General features: G+C 45.6%; 1 long non-coding RNA gene across 1 annotated transcript in view; it reads right to left on the reverse strand.

Annotated features, from left to right (window-relative positions):
- The window catches only part of LOC144774431 (uncharacterized), a 60,289-nt gene extending 39,637 nt beyond the window's left edge, over window positions 1-20,652 (reverse strand). The window contains exons 1-2 of the long non-coding RNA XR_013600252.1: window positions 20,581-20,652; window positions 14,084-14,294 (exon numbers count right to left, since the gene is read on the reverse strand). This is a non-coding gene — a long non-coding RNA (uncharacterized LOC144774431). The remainder of the gene's footprint in view (window positions 1-14,083; window positions 14,295-20,580) is intronic.
- Window positions 20,653-22,858: the final 2,206 nt, after the last annotated feature.

Here is a 22,858-nt window from a genome sequence, read left to right on the forward strand (position 1 = left end):
TGTGACCTGTTCCAACGCCCTTGCAACATCCTGGCAGCATTGCACCATTTGGATTTGCGTTGTCAGGGACCGGCATGAGAGTTGGGATGTTGCATTCCCGATTAGGTGGTTTGACCTGGTATAAGCTGATAGCTGGGTCAGCAGCTGGCGGTGGCGGCGGCGGCTGATGTCCTGCTGCGACATCATGATTTGGCTGTTCTCCCTCACTGCAGCCGTCAACTCCTGCAAGCTTTCGGTGAGCTGGTTCACATTGCGTGCAGTCTTGTAAAGCTGCAGCTGCATGGCTGCCATGTGCCGTGCCTACTTTTGGTGGACAGCTAGCATCCGGCGTTCGATACCAAGCCCTGGATCTTGGGCATGGTGCCCCCTGTCAGCTCGTGTTGCCACGTTGCGCTGCTGCCTCAACCGACCGCTTGACTGCGACCGCACAGTGGCTGTGCGCCGTGTCTGCCTCCTGGGTGGTGGTGTGGCCTGTTCCACTGCCATGAATGACACATGGGGTGGTTGCACTCCTCCTGTGGCTGCAGGGGTGGCCCTGTTCGCATGGGGAGGTGGTGGTACTGGTGCAGGTGTGTGTGGTCGTGGGGCAGGATGGCTCTCTCCCTCCGTCTCCTCTGGGGTCTCCTCAATTTGGAGTGCCTCGCTGTCTGTGCTCTGTGGTTCTGCAGCACCTGTGAAGTAAATGGGTGCATGATTAATGATATGAATCTTGCACATGGGATGTTGCAACATGCATGCAGGCTTGCATTCCCTGACTGTCTTTAGGGATATGTTTCACTTGACAGGTCTGGCTGTGTGTGGCTATCAGGGAACTATTGTCACACTACAGGTCCCACAAAGCAATATGGTGTTTCTGATGTGCATGGCCTGCATTACTGGGGTTATCAAATGGCTAGCTCTAGGGGCATGGGCATTGTTAGGGGACGGGGTCGCAGTTGCATGGATCTTACCTTGGGATTGTTTTGTGGGTTGGGAGGTGTCCAGCTGAGTGACCCCCACGCAGGCTGCTGGGTTGATGGTATCCTCAACAAGGTCCTCGAGTGGAGTGTTGTCCGCAACTGTGGGGTCTCCTCCTCCCGTGTCATGTTGCTCCCCCAGCCTCTCTGCTATGCGCTCTTTGGCACGGCCTCTGAGGTCATACCACCTCTTCTTTAGCTCATCAATTGAGTGCTGGGTCACTCCTACAGAGTTTACCTTCGCCCTGATGCGCTGCCAAATGCGCCTTTTGTCTGCTTCAGGCACCTTCCTGGATTGCTTCCCAAAAAGCCTATCATGGTCCCTGCTGACTCCCTGGATCAGGAACTCCAGCTCCTGTTCGGAAAATGTTTTTTTTTTTTTCTGCCAGTTGCACTGCTTCCTGCTGCATCCTGGGACATTCTGGAGTTGGATGTATGTCCTGTTGTGGGGCTGCAGGGTGTGTGTGATAGAGCTCAGTGCTGTGCCTCTTCCTCTCTCCAGATCTGTGTTCAGAATGAGTGAGGGAACTGCCTACTTCCTGGTTGTGATGTCATCATTGTGCTCGAAATGCGACTTCCCGTTTTTGCGATCTCGCAATTTGCGAGATCGCAATTTGCGATTTCGGTAATTGCGCAATCGCAATTTCAACATGGGAAACAGGAGATTCTGCGATTTTTGAGCGATTTAGCGAAAACCGCAATCGGCGATTGCGGCCGACTGCGAATCGCATTTTTGAAATGTTTTTTTTATGCATCCCATTCTGCAAATTCTAATTTGCGATTCGGTATTTTTCGCAAATTAAATTTCGCAGAATCAGGGCTTGATGCATCTGGGGGCTAGTCTGCAAAGTTACATTAGGACATTTGGTTGGAATATATCAAAAAGTTGTATATTCTTTTAACTCAAGAAACTTGGGCCATGGATAATGTATCTTGTGATAGATATATTTGTTACAACTTACCCGCATTTTCGTGCTCTTCAGTCCAGGCAAGACCAGGTTTTGCATTATGGTTCAAGGTTGCGATCCACTGTTGTATTACAATTATATTTGTTGCGAGGAGAACTTTGAGACCTTTGACTTGATATGAAAAAATAAGTTTAGATTAGTAGTTCTGAAACTTTATAATGACAAATTTTCTCTTAGGAATAATCAAAACTATCGGAACGTCTTTGACTTTGTGGATGGTGTACATAGTAGACACACTGATTTGGGCATATGGTTTAACGTTTTGTTAGCAGGGGATTTTAATGCTAAGATGGCCAATAGAATGTCACCTTTATATTCAACACTTTCCCTCATAAACAAGGATCTCACCCAGACTCACAATCCTAGGGGTTGCGTGCTAAATAATTACTTAATGCTATATGATGTGCGGAGCACTATGACCCAGCCAGACCAGCTTGCCCAAATCTACTTTTGCAGAAGATTCTGCTCTACCATTGATTATATTTTTGTTACAAGGAATCTGTAGAATCTTATTATAAATGGGGAAGTATAGGGAAACGTTTATAGTGATGATAACCCCCTGGTTCTCTCAATCACTATCCCCAAGAAAGATCTTAAGATAAACAGTCGGACCTCACTCCCTTCTGTCAACTAAAGATACAGGGCGAAGGCTGGTCTGGAAGTTTGCAAATATGAGCATAATATTGAGCAATATCATTCAAGGCAATAAAGAACTCTTTAGCACCTGTATTTCACTTGACACTAATCCTTCTAACATTGTAGAGTGTTTTACTAAATTAAATGTTAACACAAGGGGGAGGAGCTACGCTAGCAACCAAGATGGCCGCAAAAGCTCCCGGCTCCGTCGACCTCCGTCGCTGGCGGATCTATCCTGAACTTAATCCTGACCTCCCGCCAGACTCCCGTGTGTCTGAATCGTCTCTGAGTCTAGGGGCGCAATCCCGGAGTCTTTATCACCTTTTTTGACGAAGTTACACCGTCTGTCATTTTCGGGCCTCCTCTGGACTATAAGCCGGGGCCTCGAGTACTGACCCAGCCGGGTTTCAGTTGAACAACATCGGCCGCAGGTACCTGGCAGGGTCCGGTCTCATCGGAGTGAAACAAATTCTCGATCCTGGTGGTGGTCTCGAGTCCCTGCGTATACTAGCCAGACGGCGATGAGACGTGGATGCCGCGGTGAGTGGGGGTCCGATTCCTGGGACCCTGCTGCAGCCCTCAGGGTCCGCAGGGGGGGGGCCCCCGCTCTTGGCAGCGGTGTAAAGAGCGCAAAGCATGAAAGTCGCCGGTCGCCTTCGCCCAGCCCACTCCAGTTGGTTTCCCCGGAGTAGCCGGCCTCCGGGGTTGATGACCTGCTTTGTCATCGATTAAGCGGAGATGGATCGGACGACGTGTGGACCGACACTGGGGACTGTAATGGCCGCCATCGGGGCTCTTCACTGGCAAATGGAGGCTGCTCTCCACAACTTGACTGTACGCATCGAGACTATTTGTTCGAGACCGGACCCTAGCCCAGAGTCAGACCCGCAACATGGTGACCCCCGCGAAGCTTGATTTTATCCGAGAGGAGAACCCCGAGCATCATTATAATCTGATGCCAATTGTGTCCGCGCAACTACAGCAGCCCGCTACTGGAGCCCCTGACCAGCCAGCAAGCTCGGCAAAGTCATCGCCCGCACAGGACTTATTTCTTTCTTTGTTTCTGGAGACCTCCATCGATATTCTTTGGATTGACTTTCGTGTTTCTGATAGACTTCGAGACTTGACTCTTCTGATCCTTTCATGCTATATTGATCCCCTCCCTTTTCCACAACGTTTTGACTCTTTTGCTACTATGCTGGCCCTATCGAAAAAGGTTTGTGTGATGGATCGTAGAGGCCAGGGCTGAACTTGACTGTTTTAATTCTGTACAGGAACTTCCTTTGACACTGCTGGGTGGTATCGGTGGGAGTGAGGGGCAGATGGGGTTCTGCTTTTTTGGGCTTGGGTTACTGACTGTGTTCGACAATGGGATTTGTTGCCTCTGTGGTGTCTGGGGCCGGGCGGGATGATCTTTTCTCTTTTGGTGATTTCCCTACCAGTTTGCTTACAAGTCTGCTTTATCTCGCTTAGTACCATGGTAGGGAACATCTGCTCGCAGCGGGGGGGAGGGGAGTCCGGGAGCCCGCATCATATCGTATGACATTCCTCCTCCATCTTTTCCCTTCCTTGGGGTGTAGTTTAGGGGACGACAGGCACGCTGCTAGTGGGGTTAGGTCGTAGCCATCCGCAGGGGTGCAGGGTGGGGGGTTGAGTTTTTTTTTTATTTTTCCTTTATTTTGTTCTATGACCTATCTTTTTCCCTTTTCCCTTCTTCACAAGAGATGTGGCATATTCTCCTGAGCCTGTTGTTATGCATATTCGGGTGTCGAGTGTCCATTACTATATCCTGTATCCATGGTGGGCGGATTCTGATAATGTTTGCTTATGATTATTTGTATTGTATTGTTTTGACCCAGCTCCGGCTGGTACTGATACTGCCCGGATGCCTAAAATTGTACCATGTTTCTTCATTTCTTCTGCCCGTTCGCCACTGTAATATGTTCTACCAACGATACCCGAAATGTACATTTCTACTCTTGTGTTATACTTAATAAAAATATATATATAAAAAACAAAAATGTTAACACAAGGGCTCTGTTCTTGAGACCAGTGGGGAAACAAGCATTTGCAATGCATTAGGCCTTGCATTTACATGAGTTTGAGCTAAAGGATTTGTAAATGACAATGCCTTTTTTTATTTATGTGTTATTTTTAAAACAGATAAATAAACTCTCGCAAATGCGAGACCTATTGCACTGCAAATGCATTTGTGCTATAAAAACTTTTTTTAAAGGGTTAGGAAACAGCGTGTCCTAAGCTATTTGAGAAACTAGTGCTCGGAGGCTGTAATTTAAGCCAACACACATAAGAGGAGGTGCTGTCATGGAAGGTTATGAAATGAGGCAAGGCTGTACTAAGGAGGGACAACTTAGCCTTTTGACTAATGAACAGCCACAGTTTACGGTGGACAATGAAACAAGCAAATGAAAAATATGGGCGGAGAGTGGGCGAACCTTTAAGTCCCTACCTGAATACGGCATCCCTCGCAGAGCAGCGCATGCGTTGCCCAGGGTCGACCTAAAAAGGGAACCTAATATTTTGAGGATTGATGGGAGTATGTAGAGCAGCAAACTTTTGTCTAATTAAAGAGCTGAAGTCGAAACCAAGAAATAGAGAGGCAATAGCACTACGTAGAAAGTAATAAAGGCCTGTGCTAAAAAAACAGCAAAGCGGACCTGCAGTTTGAAAGATTGGAAATGTTGATACATTCTTGTAAATTAAAAGATACATCTGGACTTGGCCCTCTCTGCAGGGTCATTCCACAAACTTTTTGCCTTCACCCTCCTGTTTTCTGAACCCATTTTTGTTGACTTTTAAGACTTTTAGTGGGGCTACAGATACTCTGCCAGTCCATCTGTTGTCTCTCCTAGAACCGATGCAGAGTGATGCAAACAAGACCTTCACATAGCGCCTCATCGGAGCACATGCAGTGCTACGCATCCTTGCCGCTGACCTTGCTGCACCTTATCGTAACCGAGGTAGCGTGATGCAGCCTCAATGCAAGCCTGCATCGCAGCCCTCGCAGCTCATCAGAACCGCTGCTGCGCGATGCATCAATGATGCTGGACCATGCATCACTCCTCTGGACTGTTTGTTGCATGGCGCAATGCTCCGCAACTAGGATTTCAGGTACAGCGGGACTAAGTTGGTCCCTGCATCAGGCCCATGCTCTATCAGACTCGCCCTGAACTTGTGGCTTTGCCATTGTCTTGTGTGACCAGATATCTACAGTTGGCGCTTTGTGCTTTTAAGTAGAGTTTTTAGCCTAAACCTTTAACATTGCATCAGTTTGGTTCTACTAATTTTTATTTTTATCATTTTGGTGTCAAATGTATTCATTTTTACCCTATTTCTCTAAATTGGTGTGGAAATTTGCTTGTGTTGTATTTTCACTTATTTACTGTTTGTGTGCTGCATAAAAACCTTACACATTACCTCCAAGTTAAGCCCAACTGCTTTTGCGCCAAGCTACCAGAGGGTTAAGCTCCGGGTTAATTTAGTATTTGCTTGTGCCACACCCTGACAAGTACTGTCATTGCTGCTTGGGAAGGTTTTACCCCCTGAACCCAATTTCTTTACACTGGGTTCAGCGGTGAGGATTTGGACTTGTGTTTGTGCAGTGCCATACAATAGTTTTGTGTTACACTTGCATCCCATATAAATAATTTTGAGACCCTTTGGAGTCTTTTAAAATTCTCCTTAGTTGGCTTCTTTTGCTTTTTCCACATCTAATCCCATTACCACTGGCTGACTTTCTGTGACCACACCTGCAGCAATGCAATTAGAGCTGGCCTACTTGGAAACTTACACTGTGGAAGAGCTAAAACAGTTCTGCAAGAAGAGGTAACTCCTGCCAAGAAGGGTACCAAGAAGTTGGAGTGACTGGTGAGAGGTTCACCAGTCACTAAGAGCCACAGAGGAGCATGATCACGAGGATGACATGGATGAGCAGGATAAGTACTTGATTATCAGCCCTGAAACACAGCGTTCAGTGGAGATTGATGACCCGTCTCCTGTGCTGGAACTCCCAGCCAAAGCAGAAAGCAGTGTGTCCTCGCATAGCCTGTCCCCAGAGGAGCTGGTGGACAAGAAGGCAGAGAGGGAGTTCAGGCTACAGATGGCCCAACTCAAAATGGATGAAAGGAAATTGGCTCTGGAGCAGACAAAATAGTCTCATGAGAGGAGCTTCAGAGAGTTAGACCTTAAAGCTAAACAAGCAGAGTCCAGCAGCTATAGTGGCAGCATACACTCATGGGCCTATTTATAGAAGTCACGCAGTGCAGCACAGCAAGCCATCTTGCTGATCTGCCCTGCGCTACAGGGAAAGGGCAGAAATGTGCCGTATGTAAGGCAATATAGCGCATTCCTGTTCTTTCCCCTGTGCTGACGCCCTTTTGGCTGCCTATCCCCAACACCGGCACACTTGTACCATGGTGCAAGGGTGCCTACATTGCATGCAGGATTGTTTTCCATGCAGTAAGGGGCACCTTCCTGTGCAAAAACAATCCTGGGAGGATTATTCCTCTTTTTTATGTGCGCTGAAGAATACAGCACACATAGAAAGAGGAAGAAATGAGGAGACATGGAGATATTTCTCTTCATCATGCCTCCCCAGGGAAGATGTAAGATGATGACACATTTCCAGGTGTACAAGTTCTTGTAAATCTGGGAATGTGCCAACAACCATGGGAGTTATGTGGGAACACCCACACAACACCCACACAACACCTTCCCAAGGCACAGCAGATCAATGCAGCGATTTGCGCAGACTTACTCCAGATTTTTGGAGCCACTCACAGCCAAGCAAAGTGGCTTTGTGTGTTTTAAAAATCCACCCTAAGGTTTGCATCATGCTGCACCACATTGCGTGGTGCAAGAGTGACACAAATGGCCACATAAATAGGTACCTCAGTGTCTGAAGGAGACAAGAAGATCTGCATACCTAAAGATCTGATGCCCAATTATGTGGTGGGAGATAAATTGTTTTCTGTTCATGAGGTGAGCCTATGGGTGCACAAGAACCAAGAGAAGCATGGGGGAGGAGAGGATTGTGGAAACATATGCCACCAGTGAGAAGGCCCAGATCCTTGTACTGGGGTGAGTGTATGACATTCTTCTACATTCTGTCCATCAACTGTGTTTTTTGCAATTTTCACCCCGAGTGGGCTGGGTATGCTCAGACGTGAGTCCCAGGCTCTCCACACCACTGGAGTCAAGCTATCCAGGCTGATGAAGGCTGATAGCCAGAAACCGGTCCTTGGATGCTTGATTCCGGTCTGGGAAAGACATGGCTTGGTAGTTCGGACTGGACTGTTCCCATGAGGCACAGGGTCAGAGCTGATTTGCATATAGCCAGTGTCTAACCCAGGGTGGTGTGGAGTGCAAAAAAACGATGGATGTAGGCCCAGATCCTTGTACTGGGGTGAGTGTATGACATTGTTCTACATTCTGTCCATCAACTGTGTTTTTTTATTAGTGAGAAGGGACACATATATTATTTTTAGAACTTTGGATTAGTTTATCTACTGAATGCATGTGGCCATAATACTCATGGTTGTGGCCTACCTTGTGTCACACCAATCAGGAGGGAGTCGGGGCAAGGAGCGGGCTGCCATCTTGACGTTAGCGGGCTAGTTGTTTCTTAGCCGCTAGCTACAAAATAGGCATGGTGACCCGACCACGCCGCTAGCTTGCCGAAGGTGCGCCTAAGGCAAGCCCGTTTGAACCCGTCCGCGCTCGGACCAGGCTCAGGGCCTGTCCCCCTGGTTCATCAACATCAGATTTTTTGACCTACTCAAGAGAGGATCTTTTGGAGCTGAGCCCAGCTAGGGGAAAATTGAGTTGCCCAAGCATCCTACTTGAGGCTACTTCCAAGGAATTGGCAAGTATTTGTCCCAATTGCCAGCTGAATCTCCCCCATATCATGTATTAGGTGTTCTGATAACAAGATAGGAGGGATTAAAAACAAAGCAGATTTGCCTCCCCTAAGATGTTTATTACTAAATGCAAGATCTTTGATTAAGCACAGCACGGAGTGTGCACTGCTTATCGAGGAACATAATATAAAGCTGGCTTTCATAACAGAATCCTGGTTTGATAAAGCCTCAGGACCCCATTTAGCCAAACCGACCCCCCCCCCCCCAGGCTTTCATTGCCACACTCAAGACAGACCATAAGGAGGGGAGAGGATTAACGGTTATATACCATGATTCCCTGGAGCCTTCCTTCTGCACAGCTTCTAACTCAACTTGTGAAGCACTTTGTTTAGTCTTCGCAACTCTTATCATAATACATTTAAGGGGATCCTCCTCTAGCGACCCCCTGGCCCCAGAGGCGACTTTCTGGAGTCTGCCCGTTCACTATTAGAGGAGGGGCTGTGCTTGGACTCTTACACGGTGTTGGGGGACTTCAACTTTCATCTTGAAGCTCTCACCGACCCCAACACTACTAGGGTGGGACAATTGATGGAACTAGTCAACTGGTAGGAGGCCCCACCCATGTTGCAGGACACACTCTAGATGGGATCTACTCAAACAACCCCAATCTGATCTACACCGAGGCGCTTCTACTTCCTTGGACAGACCATATCGCCGTCCAATTTGAATTGATGCACCTAACAGCCATTAATTCAAACCAGAGCCCAAAAAGAAGAAAGAAATAAGAGCCTGGAAATATATCAATAGCCAAGAGTTAGGAGATCTACTCAAGGCAACCGGTTGCCCTCTTCCTTTAAGAGTTGACAATGCTACTTCCGCCTACAAGGAATGGATAGATGCCGCTTGCAATAAATGAGCCCCAGCCAAACTATGGACTCCTAAGCGGGCCCAGCCATAAGCCCCTTGGTACTCAGAAGAATTAAGAAAGAAAAAACACGCTTGTAAACAATTAGAGCGAGCCTGGAGAAGAGGCTATAACAGCACTGATAAAAAGATGTATAAGCAAAGCCTCACCCTATACAAGAAATTACTATTTAACACCAAAAGGATGTTCTTTTCAGAGCACATCTCTCAAGCAAAATCCTCCTCCAAAGAATTCTTTAAGACAATAACTAAACTTACTGCTCCCAACATTTCCAACAATAAGAGCAGTCCGGAACTATGTGAAAATGTGGCCTCCTTCTTTCAGCAAAAGGTGGAAACAATTTTCTCCTCATTTACGCTTACCCATGAAGTGGAAAAGGGGACGCTACCTAGGGTGGAGCCTAGCGGATCCAAAGCAATACCGACACTAGATAGTTTCACACCATCAGAGACACAAGACTCTATTAAATTTCTGACCTCCATCCGATCAGGTTCTCCTTTTGACGCATGTCCGGCGTCCATGATTAAACAAATCCCAGAGGTCATTGGGACAGCCCTTACCCCCCTGCTCAATGCCATATTCAAATCTGGCCAGTGTCCCAGAAAATGAAAAATGGCATCTATTCTTCCTCTGCTCAGAAAACAGAACCTTGATCCCAAGGACCCAAACAATTACAGACCAATCTCGCGCCTCCCCCAACCAGCAAAAATGATCGAAAAAGCCATGAACGCCCAATTTAGCCTATTTCTCCAAACAAACAACATACTAGACCCAACACAATATGGGTTCAACGCTGAACACAGTACAGAGCTGGCCCTGATAAAATACGCAGAAGAAGTTAGAGAGTCCTTGGACCATGGAGGCAACACAGTACTAATCGTGCTGGATCTTTCGTCCCTCAAGGGAGTGGGCCTCGACTACTTAACCCCTTAAGTGCTGCCGTCGGCCAACGGTCGTCACGGGCACTACCTCCCCAGTGCTGCGTGCGACCGCTGGACGTCCAGTTCAGCACTGGATAATGGACAGCGCAGCACTGGGGAGGTTTGTTTACGAAGCTCCTAAGGTGTTAAAACAAAGGTTTCAATGGTATGTTCTCAGAAGGACCCTTTGGTCCACGGGCGCAAAAAAAGTGAAAGTTCCCCCAGTCAAAAAAGCATACTGGGGTATTAGGATCTTTATTACATGTGCTTCTAAGGCCTGGAACAATCTACCATTCCTTGAGACCCTATTTTGCCACTTTTAGTCTTTTAATTTGTTCAATATATGTTTAGAATAATTGTTACAAATGTATGAATTCTCTAATTGACTTTATGTGATATATAATTTTATACATGTTCACTGTTTTCTTTTTAACCATGTTACATGTTGTGTCCTTATGGAACTTATAATAAAACATATATTTTCTTAATATTTTGTAGCCATTTGTCCATATGTCTATTACATTGTTTTAGTATAGTTGCCTAGGTTGTTTTTTGTCATAAACCTTTATTCCCTGGCCTTGGAACTATGGTATCCGCACCTTCAGGGGGTCCTTGTTAAATACACGCGACAATCTACCATTCCACCTCAGAAACTCCACCGAGCTCCTTTCTTTCAGGAAGGGGCTGAAAGCTTGGTTATTTACCCTATAGTCACCCTATATCACAGCAACCAATTGGGCAGTGCACAGCGTCAGGACACCCTAGGGTAACCGTTGCGCTCACGAAGTTAAATTAACATAACATAACACTGCATACACTAGGAGTTTAGAACCAAAACAGGTGCACCCCAACGAAAGCCATACTTCTCGCTAAATATGGACTGACCCCTGAGAAATACCGCCAGAGGTACAGGGACAGCCACAAGCTCCCAAACCAGTCTTGAGTGGATTTCTTGGACTACTCTAGCAAGGTACTGAATAATTGGGTGTGGGGCAGCAAACTTGATGATTGTACTGGGTTGTTTAACCTGATACTACGAAAGCACATGCTCAGTACATCGTTTACAGAGCTGCACCAGCACCTAGTGGACAACAAGCTGACTGACGAACAGGAAGCTTGTTGAGGAGGCGGACCTCTGGGTAAAAACCAGAGTGTCTAAGAAGGTACCTGGGTGACCCAGCAAGGCTGATTTAGATCCGCCCATCAGAGTGAAAGGGAGGATAAAGATGACTCAGACAAGTCTCAGAGTAAGGCGGGGGCAAAGGGTTTCCAAGAGCCATCTGAGAAACAAGGGGGTGTTCTGTGGGTGGTGGGTCAGGGTGCCCCATTTCCAACCCTGCTGCTTTGAGTGCTCCCAATTGGGACACAAGCAGGGACTCTGCCTGTTCAAAGAAACCACACAATGTTAGGAACTCCACAGGGGTTATCATTGTGGGCTTAGGGGGAAGTAGCCCCAGGGACAGTTAGAGGGAGGACTCACCCCTGTCCCCTATTTATCCTCAGGGTGCGGACCCTGAGCTGAGTGGCCAATCTCAGGATGCAACCCCATAACTGGTGGGAAGTAGGGTGGAAGTAGAGTTCCTAACACCAGGGGCTGTTGCCCTCCTTTGAGAAACCTCTGATGTCAGAGAACCCTCGGGAGCCCGTAGAGAACTCCTTTCAAGTCCCTAGGCTGAAAAAGAGGTCTAACCAATCTCGCCGCTTGGAGCTTCATCCTGGCAGTGGATGGTCCTGGACTTGGCTCTTGACACTGACAGCTGTCAGTGGTCTCTCTTAGTTGCCCATCCTTATGGGCAGAATTTTCCTTGGGCTGGGGACAGAAGTCTAATCCAAGGGGTGGGATGAGCACATCACTTTGGTGGCCATGGTGGTACTGTGTGCCTACTGGGATGCATCTGTGAGCGAGTTAAAGGTAAATTGCTGCACAGATAGCATCCACAGATGAGGAGAAGGGTATTCTATGAGTCGGGTCAGTGGCTCAGGAGAGTGCAGACAGAGGGTTACAACTGAGTTCAAAGAGGCGTAGAACCGACAAGTGTCCCTGCATAACCGAGCCTAAGTCCATGTTCTACTTCCTAAGCAGTGAAGCACATTAGGGTATTGATTAGTCTAATCTGGCTTTTGACTGAAGGGGGGCTGTGTCGGACTTGGCCCTTTCTGCAGGGTCATCCCAAAACATTTTGCCTTCACCCTCCTATTTCTGAACTGGTTTGTGTTGGATTTTAGGACTCTACCACTGCTAATCAGTGCTACAGTACATGTGCTCACTCCTTAAAACATGGTTACATTGGTTTATCCCCATTTGGTAGGCACCTAGTAAACATGGTACTACATGTGCTTAGGGCCTGTAAATGAAATTCTACCAGTGGGCCTGCAGCACTGATTGTGTATCCCTCTTAAGTAGCCCTTTCAACATGTGTCAGGTCTGCTATTGCAGCTTGTATGTGTAGTTTTAAACCTTTTGCCAGGCTCAAACCTGCCTTTTTAATACATATAAGTCACCCCTAGCAGCCCATAGGGCAGGGTGCAATGTATTTAAAAAATCGGAAAAGTCAATTTAAGTTTTACATGTCCTGGTAGTGAAAAAGTCTTACATTTGATTCCTACTACTGCAAGGCCTGCATCTGCCATAATATAACATAGGAGGTACATTAAAACATTTAATAAGCAGTAATATAAAAATGGGAACCTGTAAACAGTACTTGTTTGGTGTCCTTGGAACTGTAATAAAAAATCCTCTTTCATGGTGAAGTCGGACTGTTGGATCCAGTTTTGAAAATTGCACTTGTAGAAAGTTGCCATTTTCCTACCTTAGCCATATAGTGCCTTCAGCCTGTCCCTGGGTCTCATGACTGGGTGTAGTTGGCAGTTAGACTTTGTGTATTCCTCCTAGATAGCCATACACAATAGAGAGCTTAGCTGTTACCTGGATGGACCATCGTTGGTAAGATGGAAGGGCGGAGTTAAGCACAGCCCCACTTACACCTGAATAGGCTGTGTTCCGTCTCCACACAAAGGATTGTATACCCTATGTTGTTGATCTGGAGTCAAGGCAGGGGAGGCAGGAGACCTGTGTACTTCAATGGGAAGTCTACAGAAGGTTGTGTTTGGACTCTTTGCTACATCGATGAGAGTCTGCGATGCTTCTTTTCGCCTCACAGCCCCCTAAACTTTGAACAGGACTCTTTGTGCTGGACTGAGATGGTAGCTTTTCAGTGGGAATAACCTGGTCCCTGTATCCGACCCACACTCCATCAAGGTCAGCCTGAGTGTGTGATTTTCTGCTGGTCTACCGCTACCAGAGGGTTGAGCATGGCTTAATTTGGGGTTTACTTGTGCCTCAGCCTGACAATGGTTATGGTTGCTGCTTGAGTAGGGTTGCTCCCCCCCACCCAACCATATGATCTTTACTTGGTCCATTCAAAGAACTGGATAGCCTAATAACTGTCATAGATCAGTGCGTGCTATGGCCAGAGCCCTGACAGGGCTCTGGCCAGGCAAACAAACAAGCACTGTGAAACCAGACAACAGCACCTTTTTTTGCTGATGCAGATTTGTTATCTTTGCAATGCTTGTTGCAGATACTTCCCATTGGATACCCAAGTCATCATTTTGATAAATGTATCCCTGCAAGGGTAATGATGCAAGCAGACTAGGCATCCCTTCTAAGTTTACATTGTCAAGTGTTTTCTTGCCTGTCTCATGGTTAGTGTGAAGGATATCTAGACTGCTGATTTTGGCCATTCCTTGTCCTGTAAGACTCTATTTATGAATTTGGAAGCACTGGAATCTATTTCACCTGTATTAGGCTGCACCTTTAGTTGCATACCCCCGCCTCCATTTTGGATACCACTGGAAGTATTTCCATAGATTCTGCATATCTGCTTGACTATTCATTCTTGGGTCGACGCACTGCCAGGATGGGTGTTTTAGGCGATGGTCACAGGTTTGAATCCCACTGAGACTTCCAGCTTTCATCCACTCGAGGGCAGTGAAGTCATATCCATTACCTTGGATGAGAATAAACATCTGTTACGTATTACCAAAAATACCCATTTTGTGAATGCACACTTTACAAGTACGTGTTACGGTATGTCAAGAGAATAAAACATCAAGTAAGATAACGCCTTGGAACAGTGTTTGTCTCACTTTCCCCAACTACTAAGTGCAAAGGCTAATATTGTACTTTTTTTAATGTCCGCTGGCTTCTTGTGAAGTTACAGGTAGAAAATTATACATTTCGTCAATACCTTGTTGTAGGCCTGAGGCATCGAAAACCCGCCGAGATACCAGACAAGGGTATACAATACAGCTCCAGGAGAGCCGCATCTGTTCCAGATTTTCATTTTATTCCATATATCATAAATGTACATAAAGTGAATTTATGCTCTGGCAAGGACCCAGCAGCCCTTGTGTAACCAACCTGGGGCCTAATTTTTTAGATTATGCCATAGGAGCGCATCAGGCCTTCCTGCTGCACTGCCATACGGCAAAAGAAAGGGCTAGGAATGTGCTGTATCTATCAGATACAGAGTATTCCTGTCCTTTTCCCCTGCACTGGCGCACAATGGGCTGCCATGTGCCAACGCAGGCACGTTTGCACCATGGTGCAAGGGTGCCTGCATTGCGGGGAAGAATCTTTTTTTACAGGAAGGGAAACCCTCCTGTACAAAAGTAATCACAAGAAGCGTTTTCCTCTTTCTATGTGTGCAGCAGAGTGCAGCAAACATATAAAAAGTAAAAACGAAGAGAAATAAAGATATTTCTTCTCGTTGTGCCTCTCTTACGCCTCCCCTGGGGTGGCGTTAGATTCTGGCGCTGCCTCAGATTTATGATTTCTCATAAATCTGGGGCAGTGTCAAAAAGCCATGGATGTTGCTGGGAATGCCCCAGCAACCCTCACTGCACGCCCCTTTAATGCAGAAAAACTGCCTTAAAGGGACCGATATTTATCAGGCAGCAATAAGCCAAAACAAGTGGCTTGGGGCGATATGTATCAAGCCTTTTGTGATTCGCAAAGGCCAAAACTCGCAGAATTTCGGCCTTTGCAAATCGCAAACGGCCTTTTTGCATGTTTTGGGATGTATGAAACATTCCCAAAATAAGGAATTGCAAACTTGTGCGATTCCTTATTTTGCCATAGCATTAAATGCTATGTATGTAGCATTTTTGGCTAGCGAATTTCGGTTAAGAATTCGTAAATTACCACCAACTTGTAGTTGATGGTAACTTGCGAATTCTTCCAAAAATGCACATTTTGGCTTTTTTAAAGGTGGCATGTGATGCACACACATGCCCATAGGGCATGTATGTGCGCCATATGCACACACATGTAGATTTCAGGGGTGCAGCAGGGTGTCTTTGAGACACCCCTGCACCCTTGCAATAATTCTCAAATTGCGATTAGCAAATTGCGAAAGCAATCATTCCTATGGGCCTCCTGGCCCATAGGAATGCATTGGAAAATATTCCTTAATTGCGAATTCGCAAAATGCGAATTCGCAAATAAGGAAGACTAAGGAATCGCTAAAAAAATAACGATTTTTTTCATACATACCATTTTGCAATTCCTAAATAGCGATTCCTTAAAAATCGCTATTTAGGAAATGCAAAATATTTCTTGATACATATCGCCCTTGATGCTGCCTGATAAATATCACCCAGGCTTCTGCACCAGGGACTGTTCCGGAGGCGCAAGGAGTCTCATAAATGAGGCCCTGTGGGCCTCATTTATGAAAAGTGACGCATCACTGCGTGAAAACAGCGATGCGTCACTTTTCTTTGCACCCTGCTTGCGACATGCTGGAAGGTCCATGTTTACAGTATGACGCATCATGTCGCAAGGAGTTACTGATACGTCAGTATTTGTGATGTATATGTAGCCGCAAAAATGACGCATTGCTGGAGTGTGTCACAAAAGTGATGCAACTCCAGCAATGGGTCATTTTACATGGGGAAGTCCCATTTCAAATATACCTGCGTCAGTCTTACGCCTGCTCTGAGGCAGGCATAAGATATTGACGCATTTGCGTCCTAGAAGTGGCGCAGTGAAATCTCATAGATTTAACTGCGTCACATCTACGAGAGTTACTTGTGTCAGAACGCCCACCCTGCATACATTATACCGCAGGTATAATGTGGCGCAGGGGTTTACAAGGTGACGTATCTACCTAGATGCGTCACTTTGTAAATATGACGCAACATAGTGCATTTTTTACGCCGCTGGTGCGTCACAGAAAGTGACGCACCGGCGGCGCAAAATTGACGCAAGGGCTCATAAATAACCCCCATGGTATTTAAACATAATACAGACATTACAAAGGGGTTGTGTTTTAGAAAATGCACTGCCTCTAAAAATCTGCACCGTATCCGTCTCCTCTGATACTTTTCGTGGTGGGATTAACCCCCCCCCCCCCAAATCAAACCCTGAACAGCATTAGGGATAGGAAAATGCTCAACGTGACCACACGGACTACTGTTTCCGGGCTACGCACTTTCATGAAAGAACAAAAGACGTTGACGTGATACACACAGAGAATACATACATTTTAGCCAGAGGGCACCGTGAGTTGTATCTTTGCATTTCGGCCCGTCAAATTAGACATTTAAAGCTGGTTGGGCCTGCATAAATTCTGAAATAGTAAATTAAAACGATTTTTGGTCTAATATCGCCCTCTGCTGGCTTTTTAAAGAAAGTCGCGAACATAGGTTGATTTTGATGTGAATGGTAGGTTCCATCGACGTTTTAATTAGATGCGAAATGCTGACTTTTTACCTCCAGTGTAAATAGTTCTGGTTTTAGTGGCAGATAAAGGGATTTAGTCAAAGGGAGACGAGGGTGTTCGCTTCGAATTAAATATAATTAATGAATTACGTAATCAGATTTTTAGAGGTGGTTGCTGCTAAATGACAGGATCTCCTGGCGTTGGTTATGGCTGAAAGAGAACAAGTTAAAAAAAAAGCATTGGGAATGCTCATAGAGGTAGCTTATGAACTAAAGTGGCTGATGGATTTAGACTCTCAATAGGTGATCAACGTGTGCTCTGTACCTTCTCTTTGAACGCATGTATCCATCCCTTCATCCATACACTAACTCATTCTTACACTCACCGTCTGAAACAAGTGCACTAAAACACACACAAACTGAACAACATATGCATGATAAATTCAAAGAATACAAGTAGAAATAAGAAAATATGCTACAGTCTAAAGACTAAAGATTATAAAAAAGAAAAGGATGAATGCTTGAATCAGCCACTAGCAATTCTTCGGTAAGCATCCAAATCCATCGGTATTTTTCCCACCAGGCCACATCAGTTTGGACCCAGCTCTGTGCAAATCAGTCTTGACCCTGCTCCAATAGGAACAACCCAGTGCGAACTGCCAAGCCAGGTCCTCCCTGATTTGGAACACAAGCAACCCAAGTCCGGTTTCACCCTACTTAGGATTCATCAGCCAGATATAGCTTGATTCCAGTGACAAAGCGTGCACCCGACCCATGTCTGAGTATACCCGTCCCACTTAGGGCAACATATTAAAGTATACAAAAAAGTGATGGATTAAATGCTTGAGTTAATCTCAGCCGCTGTTAATTACTCAGGGCAGCATTTGTATACCACTGAAACTAAGCATTGAAACTAAACATAGATACAGGTGCCCACTCCTCCTCAAAACAAAGCAGCGGGCCGTGAAAACACCAGATGCAGGCAGCATCCCTGCAGCCACACTCTAATGAAAGAAACTACGCCACGGACTCTCCTGGACTTCTTTACTTTTTCTTTTGTCCTGGCCGCCATTTTGCTGCTGCTCTCGTCCGCTTCTCTCTGGACCCTGACCCACCATCTTCCCAGTCCCTCGTCCTTTAACCCTTTCTCCCTCGTTTCCCCCCTTGACGATCCTCAAATGTTTCTTACCTTTTCTGATTTGCCTTTTCTTCAAACACGTGTATCCCTCCCACCCTCCCTTGGTGCTGTGACTGCATCCCCCTCCGACCCCACTTAAAGGAACTCTGCTTTTCTGTATATAGAGATAACTCAAATCACTAGTATATGCAGTAGACCTTTGTTCTCTCTACCATTCCTATGTGACTCTTAGAGTATATCCATTCGTATCCCTTCCCTATGTATATAGAGATAACTCTAATCACTTGTATATGCAGTAGACCTTTGTACTCTCTACCATTCCTATTGTGACTCTTAGAGTATATCCATTCGTATCCCTTCCCTATGTATATAGAGATAACTCTAATCACTAGTATATGCAGTAGACCTTTGTACTCTCTACCATTCATATGTGACTCTTAGAGTATATCCATTCGTATCCTTTCCTTATGTATATAGAGATAACTCTAATCACTAGTATATGCAGTAGACCTTTGTACTCTCTACCATACCTATGTGACTCTTAGAGTATATCCATTTGTACCCCTTCCCTATGTATATAGACATAACTCTAATCACTAGTTTATGCAGTAGACCTTTGTACTCTCTACCATTCCTATGTGACTCTTAGAGTATATCCATTCGTATCTCTTCCTTGAGTGACTTTACTATTTGTACATTTGCAATTTTTCTTCTGTTTGTATCTCTTCCTTGTGTGACTTTACATCTTGTACATTTGCAATTTTTTCTGTTTGTATCTTTTATGTAACGCATGTAATCCTTATTCCTTATGTTTTGCAACTGGTTCTTATGTAAAGCGCTCTGACACCTTCGGGTAAAGTTGGCGCTCTATAAAATCAGGGGAACAGCCATGACAACGCAGGGATTACCCCGCACTGCCATTACAATGCGGGGATTACAACGAAAGTCGCTACAACGACTTTCGCTGGAGGGCGCTGTTGAATAGGGAATAGTTTAATTTTCTATCCAACACCTTCCCTACTGTCAACGTGGGCTGGAGTTGGAATAGAAAATTAAACTATTCCACTATCCAGCGCCCTCCAGCAAAAGTCGTTGTAACGACTTTCATTGTAATCCCCGCGTTGTAATGGCATGCGGGGTAAAAGCCCGCGTTGTAATGCCATACAACCATAAAACCGCATTAAATAAAATAAATCATGCAGCATTATTGTGCATAGACTATTTCTGTTTTAAAATTCCAGCATGGCTTCCACATTCATAAGCAAGGTGTTGGGCATCTAGGAATAATAAACCAATTATACATTATGGGTACAAGCAGTGGCGGCTGGTGACATTGGAAAGTGGTGAGGCGAACATTTTTGTCGCACTGCGGCGAGCGAGTATAGCAAGTGAGCTTGAACAACCTACGGGGGTTTAGGGGGGTTCTTCCACCAAGAATTGTTTTTTAAAAAGAGTGGACAAATGGTGCATTTCTAAGCAAATTTGAAGAAGCAGGAAGGTTAATAAAGCAATTCGACATCAACCTCACTAGAACTGCCTCATGCTTGCTTCATTGGGCAGAGAATAGAAGCTGTATCCAGTCTACCGATAGGCTGAAAGTCTCCCAACAAACATTATCAATCAGCGAGAAGCGCCATTAATGAGGCTTTAATAAACAACAGTGAACTTCTCGGAATACGGCTCTGGTGGTGAATTTCCAGCCCCTTTTCCAAGCAGATAACATTCTAGACCTCACCCTGGACCTAAGAAGAGAGCTCTGGCGCACTGGGGTCTTTTTGAATATTTTTAGCGGGCACTAATATAAAAAGTATGACAATCTACAACGTGTACCAGTAAAAGAGTAGACCATAAAATGAGGGCGTCTGAACACAATGCTGTACATTTCAACACATGTGAAGCACACCATTTTCCAATTAACTTAATGTTAGCGTAATTAATATAAACAAATGCGGACCTGAATTGTGAAGCAGCTCTGAGAGAAAGCACGGCGCACGGGCAGCTAAATAAGTACACTGACTGCTTTGCATTTCTGCTATTTACATTTTCAAATAACAGTCTGCACATCCGGCGCTGAACTTGGCAAACAGCACTGCCGTCTCTCTGGCAACGTGCGTTTTCATCCAATCCAACAACATACAAGAACATGAGGGGCCAGCTTACATCGCTCCTTTCAACAGCCAGGAAACTTTTAAATGATATAAAAACGCATTGCTGGTAAATGTGAATAGTAAAATGCATTTTATCAAGGAGTCCCGTTCACTTTAATGCAATACAAAGTACAGAAAATACCTGCTTCAGTCGCGGCCGGCAATGCGGGTGGGGGCGGGGGTTTGGAAATGGGGTCACACTCGCGACGACCAGAGGGGAAGCGGGAGTGGTTTGGATAAGGATTGGAAACAAAACAAAATATATATATAAAATAAAAGTAACTTACCCTCCGGAGACTCCGTCCCGACTCCCGCCGTCCTCGTTCAAGTCCTGCAGGCAGCACGTCATCAGGAAGGCGGCGCGGCAGGCAGCCTCCCTCTCCACCGCCGCGTTTTTAATTGGTGCGGCCGGCTGCCCCAGGCTACGTCATTTTCTCTCTGTATGCTGCTGCTGCAGCATACAGAGAGAACAGGGAGAGTTACTGGAGGGCAGGGGGAGTGGCTTGGGGGAGTGGCTTTCCCACTGTTGTTAATACTGTCTGTTTGGGCAGCCTCAGGCTGCCCAAACAGTCAGTATTAACAACAGTGGGCAAGCCACTCCCCCAAGCCACTCCCCCCTGCCCTTGAGTAACTCTAAACCAGGAAGTTCTGCTTTCTCGCCGTGCGAGAAGGCAGAAACAATGGTAGTTATATTAAGGCAATAACTACCATTTATTTCTGCCTTCTCGCACAGCGAGAAATCAGGGGGGCGGCGCCCAAATGCCCCCATGGAGGAATCGCCACTGGGTACAAGCATTCCATAAGGGTCTTCTGGTTTAGAGGAAGTCGTCACGTGGGATATGGCACTCTGTAGGTGAAGTGAGTGGCAAGCAAGTGACCCGTTAGCACAGGCTGGAGAGTTGTAGTACCCTCTCAAGACAAAATAGAATAAAAAGAGGAGACGCAAAGCAATGAATTAAGAACTATAAAAGGAAAACATTGAAAACTAAAGGAATAGCCACTTAGACGTGACACTGAAGTTCACTCATTTTCAGATGGATGTGCGCATGTAATCAGCTAGCTGTTATCATTGGCTTGTCACCATAACCTACTCAGACCATTTGTATTGAGTGTAAGTTCTCGCACAAGGCAATCATCAGGCATGCTGTGATGAAATTACAAACATATACAAAATTACAGTTGACAATCAATATAAAATCCGACTAACATAGTTAAATAAAAAGGACTAGCATGGTGTAAATCTTCTATCCTCATAGTTTTTTTGAGGGTCACCATCACCAAAACCTGTGTGTAATATGGAAATCTGTGCGAGTTCATGTAACAAAATGCCTGCCTACTGGCTTTAGCATAATGTAATAACAATCAACCAATTAAAGCCTATTGCCTAGAAAACATGCTTTTCACACTAAGTAAGTAAGAGCTATTTGTATTTTCATAACCTTTCAATATGTACAGGTCACATCTAAGGAATCTGATATAACGTTTCACAGTGAACTGATGAGGTCCCTAGCCTTTACAACTGGCTTGACACAATACACAACACAGACCTACTAAAGTACACATAAGCTAGCAACCATCAGGCTTACAGCTATAAAATTACAAACAGTACAAAATTGCAGTAGGCAAACAATATACAACCCTTCTGGGGGTTAACAAGAATCGTCACAGTGAAATTCTGCTCCCAGGGTTTGTCACAGAGGGTGACAAATACCAACCCCCTGCCTACTATTGTAACCTGTGAGATTACAGGTACCCAAATACCTATCTACAGTCTGTAACAAAGTGTAATAGCAATCCACTGTTAGAGGAGTATTGGATTTAACAAATGCTTTTCAAAATGAATATCCCAGGCCTACTGTCTTTGTCGTAACTTTTCATTCTAAACAGACCAGATCAAAGGCATTTGCCATGACATTTCCCTGTGCACCAATCAAGCTTATAGCTGCTACGGATGTATGACATTACAAAGCATGCTTTTACATCGCATGCTTTTACATCGCAGTTTTTACAACGCATACCATTACAACGGATAGTCAAGTCTCCTGAGGCGGAAGCCGGGAGTAGGTTTTCACGAGTTTTAAAATATTTGAGTGTCACTAATACTTTTTTGTTTTAACTCTACCCGCATGCATTTCCTGTACCCTGCTCAGGGCTCCACACGCTTGGGTTAAAAACCGCACAGCGGATCTGAGCGCTGCTGCAGAACAAACTGCAAAACCCATTGCCGCCATTACCGCCGCGGACACAGGCCACGCCCCTTTCTCGAGAGGCCACACCCCCCACCATCACTACAAAAGGTCGCTGATTACAAGCACCTCACGGATAGTCAAGTCTCCTGAGGCGGAAGCCGGGAGTAGGTTTTCACGAGTTTTAAAATATTTGAGTGTCACTAATACTTTGTTGTTTTAACTCTACCCGCACGCATTTCCTGTACCCTGCTCAGGGCTCCACACGCTTGGGTTAAAAACCGCACAGCGGATCTGAGCGCTGCTGCAGAACAAACTGCAAAACCCAGTGCCGCCATTACCGCCGCGGACACAGGCCACGCCCCTTTCTCGACAGGCC

Source organism: Lissotriton helveticus, chromosome 1_1 (genome assembly GCF_964261635.1).
Source record: "Lissotriton helveticus chromosome 1_1, aLisHel1.1, whole genome shotgun sequence".
NCBI lineage: Eukaryota > Metazoa > Chordata > Amphibia > Caudata > Salamandridae > Lissotriton > Lissotriton helveticus.